This window comes from Cupressus sempervirens, chromosome 1, assembly GCF_028749045.1.
Source record: "Cupressus sempervirens isolate cs-2001-9-10 chromosome 1, ASM2874904v1, whole genome shotgun sequence".
Classification (NCBI taxonomy): Eukaryota; Viridiplantae; Streptophyta; class Pinopsida; order Cupressales; family Cupressaceae; genus Cupressus; species Cupressus sempervirens.
This window is the reverse complement of record NC_143118.1, coordinates 698,830,637-698,846,935: the sequence shown is the minus strand read 5'-3', so window position 1 is coordinate 698,846,935 and position 16,299 is coordinate 698,830,637.

The window sequence follows — 16,299 nt, the reverse complement described above, 5'->3', positions numbered from 1 at the left end:
GAAAAATACAACTAGTTTAATGTCATTGAAGATGAAAAATTATACTTGTGTTAGCTTTTTCCTTTTTAAAAGAGTGACACAAGTTTGTTCTTTCACCCAACAACAATTCTTTTCCTATTTCCCTTTCTTCCTTTGAACAACTACTACCTATATTAACCATCTTTGACTTATATTCAATGCCAAGGTTCATCCCTTTATATTCTCAAGAAGTTCCACCTTTTCTTCTCCTCCCCCTTCTAATAAATACATCATTCCTATCAAATAGTTTCTCAAGGGAAATAAGATGTCAAAGGATCTTGTTACCTTTGAGTTGTTCAACACCAAGCTCCAACTCTTTCTTGGTGTTAGGGGAGAAATATTTGTAGGTGTTTTCACTACGTTCAAATTACTAGTCATTGAAAGGTTTAGATCCTTCCAAGAAAGACTAGATCTACTTATCATCGTTGAACACTTACCATGTCTCAACATTGTCTGGAAATATTTTCTTGAAAATATTTAGACCTTGTACTAATTATCCATGAAATCCAAATGTGGGAATAGTAGCAAGGAAGATGTGGCTAACAAGTTTGCCCTTGCATTTTTCTCCCTTGGAAAAACTTGAATTTAAAGGGTGTCCAGGTGCTCAATCTCATCTATGACCCTATTTTTATATTTTTTGAGCCTAGCAATCTTTACATTGTAATAAGCTCAAACTTGTTTTATTATAAGATCCACATCTCCTTGTGCTCTAAATACTTTCACTCTTCTCTACTTTGTAACAATGATACCTAACAATAAGGCATCATACTCTGCTGTGTTATTGGTGTTTTTGAATTGTAGCTTGTGTGCAAGATGAGTCACATTTCCATCTAGAGATACATGCATGATGCTAGCTACAATCCTAATGGTAGTGAAATTATCATCGAGCTCTAGGTTTCAAATCTTTAGGTTGCTAGAAGGATCTAGTCGTTCCTTAGAATAATTGAAGTCAAAGACTATCATGTAATTTACGAGCCCAATTTATTGATATAAGATATGTTCCTTAGGATCTTCAAACTTCAAGGTCATGAACTTGGCCTTCTTCTCAGTTTCCAACTTGATTTTCTTGTCACCCATAGGAATGATTGCATGAGACCAATCCATCTTAATCTCCACTCCCATGTCCCTACAAAAGCTTCTACTCAAAAGTATACCATAGCTAGCTGAAATATCTACTACTAAGATGGTTAGCTTCATTCTCTTTCAAGGATGAGAGACCAATGATACCTCTGCATCTTTAACTTGAACTATTAGAGGGACCTGCTTTTCATTCATGGAATAGAAACATCAAAATGATTTGGTAGGGCTCAAGCCAAGGGCATGAGCAACTATAGAGGGCGTGCCATTATTAGAAGCTCTAGAATTAATTATGTAGTTACTAACCTTATGGGAATTTATGTGTAAGGACATGTATAATGGTTTTGGCTTTTGAGTAGAGGAGGTAGCTGAAACTAATGTTTCTTCCTTTTTGAAGAGAATAGGAAAAACATGTTCTTCATTAGCTAGCCGTACCTATCCAATTGAGGTTGGTCATTGCTAATGGTAGATTTGATATTAGGCTAAGTTTTGGTATTAGCATTACTTTTAAAATGATCTACTAGCTTTTGCAATTTGGCAGGATTTGTCTTGAGATAATCAGTGGGAGACACGTAGATATGAGCATTTTTATAGTATTCTATTATGCCAAATGTGGATTTAGGATTACCAATTGGCTCAAACCTTGTTTGATCTTTCCTCTAGGATGAGAAAGTAGATGCTCTAGTTGCAACTAGTTAATGACCAATGTTTGTGTTTTGGGAAGGAACAAATTTCACTAGTTTCTTCTCTCTTGACTTCTTGTAGCCACACTTATCTAAATTTCATCTAAGGTAGTGAATCAATGGCATAAAACCTCCAACTCCAATTCATACTCCAAAAAGAAAGTTCTAGAGTCATGATGGGGAGTAGAATCATCTTCACTTCTGGGGTACTCAATGGTTAGCTAATTAGTAGTAGTGAATTTATTATATCTACTCATTTCTAGGAATGAATCATCATCATGATCTTCTTCTAGATGAAAAATGCACATATTTTTCTTCTTTGGAGCTATCTCAGTAATAAGTTTTTCCTAAACAAGCAAAAGTTGCAATGCTCTGCCTTCATGTGGCCTTCTGGGAACATCTGGATATGGTTGATGAAAAGAATAAATGGGATTTTCCATTTGTCTCTTCATGGAAATAATTTTGTTGGATATCTTATGAAGCATTGATTTAGTATTGTTAGTTACATTAGGGGCAAAGCTATCAGATTATCAATTTTTTGGCTATGATCATATCATCCTCCAATTTTATTGTCAAGTTGTAAGAAGCCAAAAAATTAGCCTCATGTGTATATCTAATATGAAAATGTATGTCAGGGGGGATGACATTGATGAAGAGTATATTTTGGCTGTCTATAGTAGGTCTTCTTATAGAAAGGATCCTATTGACCAACTTATTCAACTTTGCAATGAAGACTCTCTCAAGAACATTGGGTTCCTTCTTGATCTGGGTAAGTTTAGTCAATAAAGTATGCTCATTCTTTTTACTCTTATAGCACACTTCAATTTTGTTTTTCATTTCATCCCAAGCTTTGATAAATCCTTTTGGAATGTGCTAAAAGAAATTAGTTGCATTGTCAAACAAGGTTTCAACAAACATCCTCAATACTTTGTCATCATGCCAAGTACAAATGACACTACATGGAACAAAGAAAGCCATGATGTTCTCATCATTAGAGACCTTCCCATCACTATTAAAGTTGGGAAAATTCAATCTAGAAGCTCTAAGGGGTTTATTATTGGCAGCAAGTCACACATGGCCAATAGCATTACCCCAGGAAACAACCATTGAGGTAGGGAGGAATACTGTTTTATCCTAAAAAGTGATAGGAATAGGGGTAACTACTCTATGAAGAGTGAGGGATTCCAAAAAATATGGGATTTGTGTGAAGAAAGTAAAAGGTGAAGATGAATGGCTATATATCTAGGAAATAGGGTGAGGTGGTAGAAAAAGAGCACCATAGATACATTGATAAACTGGATCTTGAGAGTGGGTTCTCCCTCTTCCTATAGGATCTTCCAATATAAGGAACTCAACTTTCTACAATTCTTCAAACATGGGGTCAACTTTCCCTTCACCACAAGCACTATGAGTATATATAGAATCTAGGGTTATCTATCTTATCTCGCTTCTCTCCATCTTCTCTCCTATAAAACTCACTCCCAATATTCAATATTTGTTTCCTCTCTTTCAAGGGTGAAGCTTACTCTTCTATATTGGTCAATGGTATTTCACCTTTTCCAAGTGAGGGTAGTCAACTAATTTATTATTTCCTCTTGTTCATCCTAGAAAAAAAGGGTAGGTTCAACTAGTGATATTTGTCCCTTGTGAGGAGACACTACTTCTCCTTATGAGTTGTTATACATGACTCAACTATTTGAGTTCCAAAAAGATAATATCTAAGTTTCTCAATAAGGCCATAGATAGACTTTGATAATAGAACTTATGACATATGATTATTTCCTCAGTAGGGTGGCCAAAAATTGTTGGTCAATAGTTTGTCTTCCTTATCTTTTGGTTTATACCTTTACTCTTAACTTTTCTAATGGCTTATGGAGGACAAAGAAGTTAACAAAAAAATTGGTCAATGTGGTAATCTATCAAGGAAACTTAAATTGAAAGGTACAACTCCCTTTTGATTGCAAGATATGCAATGAATTTAGTCATTTGGGGTTTGGGGGTATGCTCTTAACTAGATAGAAGAAGAGGAAAAAACCAAGTTTGTCAACACTTTAAACAACCTAGGAAATTGAAAGGGGGAGCAAACTTATAATATGTAATCTATTCTGATCTGCAATGCAATGAATGGAAACATGCATTGCCAGTTATAACAATAGGAAGAAAGGAAGAGATGAAAAAATAACTAATTCTTGGACTATACAATTAGCTGATGTTTTTACAATACCTTGATTTTCTATCTCTCAGTTTCTCCACACATTGGTTTCTAGCTTCCTCATGCAACTAACTATACTAAACATATAAACTATGACATACAACATAAAGAACAAAAAGGATGCTTATTCTAAAGAGAGTATGACACACAATCTATTGAACAAAGGAGAAAAAACCAAGTTCATTCACATTCATTCCATATGCTATATTAAAAAAAAATGAATAACAAAACTTAAAATGGACTAAGAGTCACACATAGTAGTCTCATCTATAGGAGTTTTCCAAACTAAATATTGTCAATCTTATTAACATCATAATAGGTTAGATTTATAGTCCTTTTCAAAATGGTTAGTTACATTGGATGATTTCTTCACAAAGCATCTCTAGACATAATTAACTAAAAATAGAACAAGCTTGAATAATTTTATGTTATAGAGATTGACAAAATGTCATGAATGGCTACCAATGTTAGGAATTGACAAATCTGAAACAATATAAGAATAAATAATTAAATGCAAAAACTAAAGAAGAAAAACCATAAGAAAAAAGATAGCACACAAATTTAATTTGGTTCACCAAAAACCTAGGCTATGTCCACCTACATATCCATACAACCTTTCTTATTATCCAATGATTATAGTACAATCCCTTATAGCTCAATATTTCCACAAGAACAACCTAGATCAGCATACATCACGTTATGTTGATACCTAACCCTAAGATATCTTATATGATATATCCTTCTTTAGGGTTGCAATAAGCCTAACTAAATAAGGCACAATAAAATAGGAGCATAAAATTATGATGTATAGTACTTCTCTAATCAGTCACCACAAACTAACAATCCCCCACTTCAGGACTGATCAAACTCCATTCTAGACAACAATCTCCCACCTGGAGACTGATCTTGTAGCACTACCACTACCACAACTGGCTCCCAATGAATAAAACCCTTTAGTATGTATTATTTCCATGATCATCAATTAAGAAGCCCAATAGAAGCTAAAAAAGAAACTAGTTTCTCCTTTGGGACTACCTTCGTGAACATGTCTGCAAGATTATCACTTGTGTGAATCTTTTCAAACCATAGTTGGCCATCCTCCAAAATAGATCATATAAAATGGTACTTGATCTATATGTGCTTTTTCCTTCACTAAAAAATAGAATTCTTTGCAAGATGAATTGAACTCTAGCTGTCACTATACAATGGGCGATCTTCCTACTTGTGGCTCAATTCCTCTAGAAAACATTGTAACCAAATCATCTCCTCGCTAGCTTTAGTGGTTGAAAGTGCATTAACCTTTTGCAAGCTAGAAATCTAACTAACTGTAGTACCCTCTATAGTAAAATCATATCCTATAGTACTCCTCCTTATAACAACATCTCTAGCCAAATCAGAGTCACTAAAACCACTCACAACAAAACTAGATCTTGTGAAACATAATGCCTTTATAGTAGTACCTCTCAAATATCAAAGTATCCATTTGACAAAACTCCAATGTTCCATACCTAGATTAATCATATACCTACTATCAACTCCCACTACATGAGGAATATCTAGCCATGTGCATACCATTGCTCTAATACCAATTGTTAGGAATTGACAAATCCAAAACAATATAAGAATAAATAGTTAAATGTAGAATCTAAAGAAGAAAAACCATAAGAATATAGATAACAAATAGATTTAACATGGTTCACCCAAAACTTGGGCTACATCCACCTACACAATCATCCAACCTTTCTAGAAAATTATCAAAATATCATGTCTTTTTAGGAGTACAACTAACTTATCTCTATAAGCTTTCCTAACTCTAGTTACTGTGTCTAGCTCTTTGACATCTAGAATGATGATATTGTTGGCTTGGACCATCTAGTAGTCATGCATCTCTATTAGCTCATCAATTCTAGCAACCCTTGAATAGAATTTTTAAGTTTATATCCTTATGATTGCATGTGGTGTTAAGAGTTCTTGGATCTTGGACACTTGGAAGTTGAGCGGGTCAATGACTTCATCAGAAAATCCAAAAAACTTTAATTTCACCCTCTCAATATCCATGAGCTTAGTATTAGTTGACACAAAGGACTATGTGTACAAGATCTTTAAATATTGAAAGAACTTTTCAATGACCTTTTACAGTAGGTCATGCACATCCTTGAGATCATTTGTAGATCTCATGGAGCTTTCTATTACAAACTCCAAGGATTCTTTCCATTCAAATAATTATTCATTGCATCTCTTAAAGATCCCATGTGCAATGGCCACATTAGTCTTCATGTATATTATTTCTTGTAGAAGGGCCAATTTATCTATCGGCTTGTCTACTACCTTTTATATTGTTGTCTAATGATTTAAAGCTACTTCCCTATGCTTCTAAGCATCCAACAATAGGCTTCCCAAGTTTTCAACAAGTGGGCGACCTTAAGCCTTGATGTAATCTACCAATGCTCATCCAACCTACCTGAATTTCCTTTCTTGTTGCAAGTTTAGGACTAGTACTCTACATTTAGGTTAAATTGACTCAATGAAGTTCTCCCAAGTGCAGACCTTATAGATTCAATTAATTCTATGTTTGAGGTTTTCAATATTTCCTTCACTTCTCTAATATCTTCCATCTTATCTTCAATTTTCTCACTTGTATACTTCTAGATGTTCACCATGGAGTCATGAACTAGGTTACCAAGAACTATCATTTTGATTTGGAAATCATCCTTCTTTCTGTGGCTTAGCAATCTCAACTAGCATATGGCTAGTCGTTAAATCTATAGAAAGTGTATCAATTATCTTGTGCTTCTTCATCTTCTTAGATGGATAAGAGGAGGTCACTTATGTAATCAAGTCCTTTGATGGAGATGCTTCATCATATCTCCTCTTCTTTCTATCAATGGTCTCTTCAAGGAATTACTCTTTAGAGAGCACATTGATAGTTGAATGGAATGCAATAGGATTGAATAGCTCCCTCAAGATTAATGGAGTTGGCTTTCTCTAAGAAGAAATAGGGAAGGTAGTGATCTTAGTTACCTAAATGGATAAGGTATTCCCTTGCTGAGATGCATTTGATTCCTTTCCATCCTGGGGTTGGTGCCACTATCCAAATTGATGACATAGGTAGGGGAGGAAGACTTGGCCACTTATTTTTCTTTTTCCTTTCCCCTTGTCCTTCTCATCCTGCATTTCCCTAGACCTCTCAATGTTTGAAAGAGAGCCAACTCCATACGTAGGAGTGAGTTGCACATTCTTTTCTAGAGGTTGGTATCGACCTCAACCAATGGATTGTAATGGCCCTATAGATGTGTATGCATTAGCTATGGTGGTTTTTGTTGTAGTTGACTAGGTGGCTCCAATTGATACTTAGCCTATAGAACCAATGCTTCTAGTTTTCTTCTTCCTTTTTTAATTCCGTTCCACCCATTTATCTATTCTCTTGATTATCCCCTATCGAAGATCCTCCATCATGTAAGGTGCTTGATCTGTAGGTGGGGTAGACAAATTTGGGTACCTTTGATCTTCTTGTAAGATGTGGGGTCCATGTAGGATCCATCATATAAAAGGTCACAAACATCAAAAAAAATTAATCTTGATAATGGTTAGCAACAACCAAAATCTCTCCCAATTTTGGTACTCATTGAGACACCCAAAGAAGAAGTCTTCAATATTTGGAACATGCCTGTAGGCATATCCCAACTTCAAATGATCCCTTAAAATGTTTACTAGATCACATTGAGGCCTAAGTACCTTAGAGACTAAAAAATTAATTTTACTCTCAAATCTCTTGAAAAAATTATAAGTATATAATCTAGAGGAAAATGAATATGGGCCAACTACTCTAGGGAAAGGAATCGTGGCTATCTTCTTCATATTATAAAACACGGTGTTCACTTTAAGGATTCATAGTTCAACTAGAATCACCTTGTCTTCTAGATATGATGCAGGAGCATCCAGAGGTATAAGGGTAATCCTATCTCACCCAAAACAAAATGTACTTAGACTTAATTTCTATTTCATGTGTTCTAGGTTAGAGTATTTGAACACCTTGGGATACATGTAAATGCTAGAGAAATAGGATTATGTAATTGAGCCATAATTTTGGTAAATTAGAGGGTATAAATTGGCCAGATGAATGTAATTATAATTTGGAGCATTCCAGAAAAAGAATCAGGTCAAAAGGCCCAACGGTTTGAAAGTTATTGCAATTTTTTGATTTTTGGAGACCTCCTAAGAATGCTTCAAAGTCAGGTTAGGGGTATTAAATGACCTTGAATAGGGTCAAAAAATGGGGGATGAGCAAGGCTTGTCCATAGGGCTATAGAGTGCTATGAGAGCTTTTTGGAAATGTAAACGGTTCATAAATCAGAGCTACAGTTCAAAAGTTATGCCTCCCAGAAGTTCAGTTACCATTTCTAGATTCTTCTAATTTTGTGCTGACTTCTAATGCGACTTCTAGAGCCTTCTATTTGGTTGGTGAATTACAACTAGTACTTTCTAGAATGTATTCCTAATCCTTAACCCTTTGAGGTCAATTTAAGAACATTTTTGGCATTGTAAAAGGCAGTTTAGCATGGAGTTTGAGAGAAGGTACTAGGAGAAGAATTTATCTCTAGATTTATACTATTGTAAGCCCATAGGGCATTTTTTGGAGTCTATTTGTCTACACTAAATGTACTAGCATATTTTTATAGTTAATAGAATTTTCCCTTTCTTGTTGTGTCCATTTTGTCCTTAGGTTGTGTCCCCATCAAGATATCTTGGCAACCTCTTAGGAAATCCATCGTAAGTTGCTATTTTCAAATAGGAGAAATTCTAGAACTAGATGAATGAGCATATGAATTGTCTTACAACAAAAATTTCTTCTAGTAAAAATCACCTTTCAGGGTATCCTTATAATTCTTGCCATAGCCTCATTGTGAAGTCATCATTAACAACTACATACTCCTCATAGCTACTTTTTAGCTATAGATGTGGGTAAAATTAATATACTTTGGTGTTCTCATCATAGTTTTGGGTGTTATGGAGGCCTAGCCATAAATGGTGAGTTGCCATGGCATAGATCAGATATGAGGACATGCAAAACTACATGAATTCTCTAGCTAAATTCAACCATGAGGTGAGCTCATCATAGATGATTTGTACCCATTCAATTTGCATATCCCAATGCATATTTCTTGCACTAAGAAGAAATGGTGCTTGATGAATTCCAAAACCTCCTCTTTTCCTTTGAGTCTGAGGAGGAGTGTGAGGATATCAATAATCTCTCTTTTCAAATTTGTTCCAAACAAGGTCTTTGATATGTTGCTCTTCTTTGAGTGAGTAGTCTAGAACCATGTCCACTACATATATCTCTACCTAAGAGTCCTATTTTTGTTGAACATGGATGCACAAGATCACAATACTACACCTTCATGAGAATGAAAAATGTAGACTGCATCAGTGCCTTATTGATCAAGATGAGAATAGATTGGTCAGGAAACAAAATCCATTTTCTTTCTTGATTGTATCTCTTGATGCACTCCTTTACTAAGTTGGGTGCATTAACTACCATGGGAAAATTGATTGCTTCAACTAGTCCACTCTCTTTAAACTTTTGAGTGATTGGGCGAATGTGTTGAGTATTAAGCCTTCTATGAAGATCACCCAAATTGTAGAACTTGAAAGATCTGTCTGTAAGCTTTTAACTCACTCTCAATGCCAATTAAATCACTTTCAAGGTCATTCTCTATGACAACATAAGATATAGTTGTCGATAAATAGCCATTTAAATATACTTGAAGAAACTAAATGTAGGTAATTCAAATGAAATGGAATTAGGAGTCATAACATTGGTGCCACATGAACAAAATTAAGTTTAGCCAATGATTATAATGACAGGATTTGCATTTAATTCCATGAGTAAAAACTATTTAAACTTTCCATTCATTTGCAAGTAAAATACCAAATTCCCAAAATCTTTATTACTTTACATAAAGTAAAGTGATATGACTAAGAATCACTTAACAACACAAATGCTTTATCTTTTCTAGAATTGCCTTACTTTGCTTCAAAATCCAGAATGTAGATATACTTGATAATGTTAACATATACAAGAGAGAGAGAGAGAAACATAGATTTTTTGTAGACCCATTTTTTGTCTATTTGGGATCGTAGCATGAGGAGTGATCCTCAGATGGATCTTTTCACTTCTTACCAAAATCCTTTAATAATGCATCTCCTTTTATGTTAGATTTCCATAACTAACTAGTATCTTTTAAGTGTCTCTAAGGAATATTCATACTTTAGAGTAGTTTGCCTTTATATTTTCAAATCCTCTTGAGAAGTGACCTTTTTCATTACCTTGGGATAGAAAACCCCCTTTTTAGCAACATATCCCAAACTAAAGCACAACAAACAAAACTATATTCTTTCACCTCAATTTGATGACCTTATAGCTAAATTAAAACCATGCCTTACTAGTTATGAGCCCTAAATGATTCATTCAACAACATGTTCACACTATTTGATTGTTGGGACTAAGATTTGACTAAATTCTATATAGCTTCAAAAGTAAAACTAAGCAACTATATTTCTATGAATATGTGGTGGAAAACTAATAGACCCATTTTCCTTAATAGCGCATGATTTTTACCTCTATAAATTTGAGTGGAATTCACTCTATCTTTGGTCCACAAATTCACAAGCCTTTGGGCATGAAATAATCATATTCACATCATGTTAATCCCTATCATAGATTCATCCTTCAAATTGACAATTGATATAGTTCACTCAATGGGAAAATCAACTCAAAAGTATAAAATCCATTGGACATGGAATATTAGAGCAAGACACCTTATTATGTAATGTGAATAACTTACTTCTCATGAGGAGGATACCAGAACACATCCCAACCATGCCTAGATCAACTAGACCCTATACACACCAAAAAAATGGGAAACCCACTTTAGATGATGGGTAAAGGTAATGCAAGGGGGAACTAAAAAAAAGAAGAAAAAAAGTAGAACACTTTAAGAAAGATGAGAATTAAGTGAATTAAAAGATACTTAGACATCACACTTACAAACTAAGGATCATACAAAAAAATTTAGGATTAAAAGGGTAAGACTAAAACTTGGAAACACAAAGTGGTCAAAAAATTCATAGTAATTATTTAGCAAAGTAAAGTGCATGTCAAGTATAATTTTTTAGATAGTTCATGTTGAGAAATGTGATAATTAATGTTGAGCATTAGTAGATTCGAAACACGTAGTGTGTGCTGAGACATTCAAGTGCTGAGCCAATAGAGAGTGCTGAGTAAATAGGTGTCAAGAAAATAGAGTGTTCCAAGCAATTCATGAGTCAAGTATTAATATTAGGAGCATACTAAAGGTTAAGCATCAAAGCTTATGGATGTTGAATGAATAGTCTAAGACATAGATGTTTGTAATGGCATAAACTTCTATGTAAAGTATTTTTGGGTAGACATAATCATAATTTTGATTATAAGAGATATGTATGGAGCCATATTATGAATCCTTATGCAATATGTATGCAACTGATTAGAGTAAGGGAAGCATTAGGAGACAATAAGGATAAACCTCAACCATTGGTTCTTACCTAATCATTCACTACCAATATTTATTTAATAAGAACAAACCCTAAGAAGTTTATGAATGTTTGAGGAGAACAAACCCTAAGAAGTTTATGAATGTTTGAGGAGATGAATGTTAAGAGTTTAGATGGAATTCATGGTGGTTTAGATGGCTATGGTAGAGTTATGCATTGAAAAATAAGTTTGAGAAGAATTGACTAAATAAGTGAAAGGAAAGAGGAGACATATCTTATCAAGAGGATCAAGGCTTGAATAGTAAGGAGAAAATATGACATCAAGAAACAAGGTGCTAACTAAAGGATCACAGTGCTGAATCATTCTAATAGGTGATGTTGAGAAAATCTCTTAACCAAGTAGTCCTAATAGGGTGTTGAAATCTCTTAACTAACTGCTTACTTTATTGTAAGTTTAAATCCTCAAACAAGGTGAAACCTAATAATCCTTGTAAGCCTTTAATAGGGTAGAACTCTCATAGGGTATATCATAGATTATGATCAAACACATTGTATCCATAATTGGCCACACTTTACAACTATAGTAGTGATGATTTTTGGGTGTTAGCTCCACCCTAATTTTACCTTCTCATTGGAGGGTTTTTGGGTATCCAAATTTACTGTTATGTGTTATTTACTTTTTGCTATGGATGTGATGCATATTAAATTATTTAACTTGATATGTTAAGTTAGGAGATTGATGTTGGTGATATCTTTTAAGAGGATAGATTTTTAAGTGTTGATTCACACCCCGTCCTACCCCACCAGAACATAGTTTCCCATTGTTATTTCCAACAATTGGTATCAAAGATTTATTCTTTTGAAAGGAAAGTTTTACAAATTTGGAGGTAAGATCTTAAGGATGGAAGTATACAAGTTGGGAAAGATTATTGAGAACTAAAAGGTTAAAATACAACTTGACCTACATAAACTCAAGGAAGAAAGAGATGAATTGTAGCATTCATTGAAGACAAGAAACAAATTGGTTCTTCAAAAAAATGACACTCAATACCAAGAAGAAGACACTGTTGGATTGTTTGAGGATGCTAACTCAAATGAATATTATGTAGCTATAATAGATTTGATGGAAATGAATGGTTCCCTAATTGAGGAAATCATAAATCTCAAAAGAGAATAGGAAGTACAATCAATACTGCAATGTGAGATAACTAAAATGAAAAAGAAAGCTGAGGAAGACAAATTCATGATGGAAGAAGATAAAATAATACTAACAAAATTGAAGAGAAGACATCAGATGTGCAAAATCTTGCTAACATGCAATTGGATATAATGAATCAATTGATGCTTTCAAACTATGAATTGAGTGGAAAGGACATTGAGATCATAATCTTAAAGTCATAGAATGATCTACTACAAAATGAATTAAGAGAAGGAAAATGAATTCATTGAAAGATTCAACAAGCCAATTGAAGCCATAAACCACTTTGAGAAATTGATGGAATCGGCAAGGCCTAATAATGATACTATTAGATTGGAATATACTGATACTAAGAAAGGAGAATCATATAGAAGTGGTGAGAAAATGAATAAAAAAAGTAATAACTACAAACTTACTTGTCATAATTGTGCAAAATTAGGTCATACATAAAATGTTTGTAGGAGAAAAATTGTCAACCATAACCCCAAGTGAAAATATAGAGGATACTACTATAACTGCAACAAACAAGGACATCAAGAAAATGAATGTAGGACCAAGACCATGAGCACTGAAATATTTGAAGGATACTACTACAATCATTAGAAGTATGGATATAATCCATATCAATGCTGATCTAAGACCAAGTGAACATCAAACAAATAGACAAAGGTAGACTAAAATGGAAACTCCTATGATTAGGATTACAACACAAGGTGCTATTGTCACTATTGTCAAGGATATGGAATATTCCTTAAAATTGCACAAGGACACACTTTAGAGGCCACTACAATAACTGGTTGAGTGATATTACATGCTTTAGTTGTCTTAAGAGTAGTCATGTCAGAAGAACTTTTCCAAGTAGGTCACCAACATTGAGCAACAAATTCATTAAATGTAAAGAAAAAGTCAATACTGAGAAAGTAAAGGTTCAAATGAATTAAAGATGGAGAAAGAATGAGGAGCATAGTAACCAAGTTTAGATGAGGTCACTTCACCCAATAGATCAGGTGATCACATCACCCCCAACTATGGAATATAAGGTTTGTGTGGAACTAGCATTTGAAAAGTTATACTATGCATCATTTCCAATTATCTAAGATGAAAAGAATGAATATGCAAGAATCAAGTTGCAATAAAGGAGTTAAGAGTAAGATTTATTCTATAGGCATATTGTTTTCTATGTTGCTACCAAGCATGGAAGTAATTGCAATTATTTCCAAGTGATGGATTCAAGGCTAGTATGGGTTGGGCTCTCTTTGTTAGCTTAGCATGCTAAAAATCCTATGATAGTCGACCTTATAGATGTATAAGTACTAAGAATTTCATGACAAATTTGAAGGGTTATATAGTCAATTTTTGACTCATTTGCATTCACCAGACTTTAAAAAGTATTAAGAACATGAAAGTGATTGGAACAAAAGAGATACTAGTATTTTCAAACTAGATCTAACTACTACTCAACACCATTCTATGGATTCAAGAAGTATTTAGCTTGTGTCGAATTGTGTTGCTTTGTTTTTTGGAAATTCTAGAAAATTAAAATGGTAACTCATGCTTCATCTATTGTTAGGAAAGAGGGGAAGGAAGTTTTCAATGTTAAGTTGATTAGAAATGATGTTAGGTAGTCCCCTTTCTCAAAATTTCTTGAGATTGCATACAAGGGAGATCTGTTTGGTATACTATATATGATAGCACCAAAGGTTCTTGTCATTTAGGAAATATTTCTATAATGGAAATATTAAAGACATAGTAGACATGAAGATTAGATATATCTATAGGAAGCTATGTGACAATTGTGTTTTGAGGGAAGAGAATAAGATAATTTAGTAAAAAGGGTTAATGTGTTCCTTATACTATTCTTAGATGTTTAAAAATGAAAGCATTTGGATCATTGTAAGTTGTATAAATGATAGCTAGATTTGGTTAGAGGGTGGACAAATCAAGATTTCTAAGAGAATTGTACATAGATTAATAGTGTATCCTACCCTTGGCCAACCAAAGAGCATACAGAGTGATCAAAAGGAGGTTATTAAAAAGAATACAAATGACATGTGGAACAATTGAGGGCTATTAATCTACACTATTTTAGATCCCATTGTTGCCTTTGCAGTTACATTCATTGCCCATATGTTCTTTCAATCAAGCTAACTCTAAAACATTTCCTATATGGTAGTCAAATTAGGTTACAAAATTGTGAAGATAGATCATTCCTATGACCTTGCCGAGTTACAACTATAGCATTTATTAGAAAAATTGGAAGCCATTAGGAAGGCCAATAATGCATCTTGAAAATTTGGTTCTTTGATTTTTTTCATATTTTTCTATGTGAAAAACACTTTCCCCACATTTTGAAAGGTTTCATGGAAGACTAATAGATTAGTTATATAGCATATTACAAAATTCATTGAGTAATTTGGAGAGAATTTTGAGTCACTTATGACTAGTTATTTTGAGGATTTTAAGAAATCCATGAAACAAATATTAAGGATTCATGTATCATTAATGGAAAAACATTAGAATGATGTCTATTTCCTAGTTCATGGAGATTATACATATTTGCAAGAAAAATAACTAGGGTTAGATGGTTAAAACTCTTTTCATATGAGATTAATGTGGATGAAGCCTCAACAACAATCACAACTTTATTAGTAGAAGAAATTGAAAAGGATGCAACATATTTTGGAAACTATGGTGAGGAAAAATCTAGAATAACAATAAATTTACAAAGTATCTATGCTATAAGAAAGAAGAACAACAATAGTGAGGAACCTAAAAGAGAAGTTTGGGGAAGGTATTGAGAAGGAAGAAGACGATTAAGAAGGAGGAGGAAGAGAAGGAGAAGGAGAAGAGAAGGTGAAGGTGAAGGAGGAGGAGGAGGAGGAGGGGGAAGGAGGAGGTGGTGGTGGTGGAGGAGGAGAAGAAGAAGGATAAGGAGAAGTAAGGAGAAGGAGAAGGAGAAGAAGAAGAAGACATTCACGCAAGGCATAGGAGAAGATGAAGATATTGATGCAAAAGTTTCTAAGGGAGAAGAAAAAGATGAGGAAGCACCTAATGTTGCTAAGAAAAAGAGGAACGAAAAGGAATAGGTAGTGAAGAAAACTAAGAATATTGTGAATCATTCATAACCAAAGCCTATTATACCTTTAACTTGGTCAAGTACAAGGGAAGTCACTACATATAGTAAAGAAGTTATACAACGTAAAGGGAAAAGAGCAAGTCATACAAAAAAGTCAAGCTAGCCTACTCAAAAGACCTTTAAAAGATTATGGAAAAAGTACAAGCCAGAAGAGAATTTAGATGAAAAGAAGAAAAAAATATTATGACTTGAGTCAATTCAAAGTGTTATGCCACAATCCCTCTTATTACATTGATAACTTATGTGAAAACATTAAAACCAATGCAGATTTCTCAATTTTTACAAATATTGATTTTGATAAGGTAGGGACTATTGATAAAAAATAATATTGAAGAGGCCATATATGATATGATGGCTACTTTCAAAATCAATCCTCTAGGAATTACCAACTCTTTACCTAGAAATATTTATCATAGAGTTGAGCAAAAGTGGCGATTTAGTT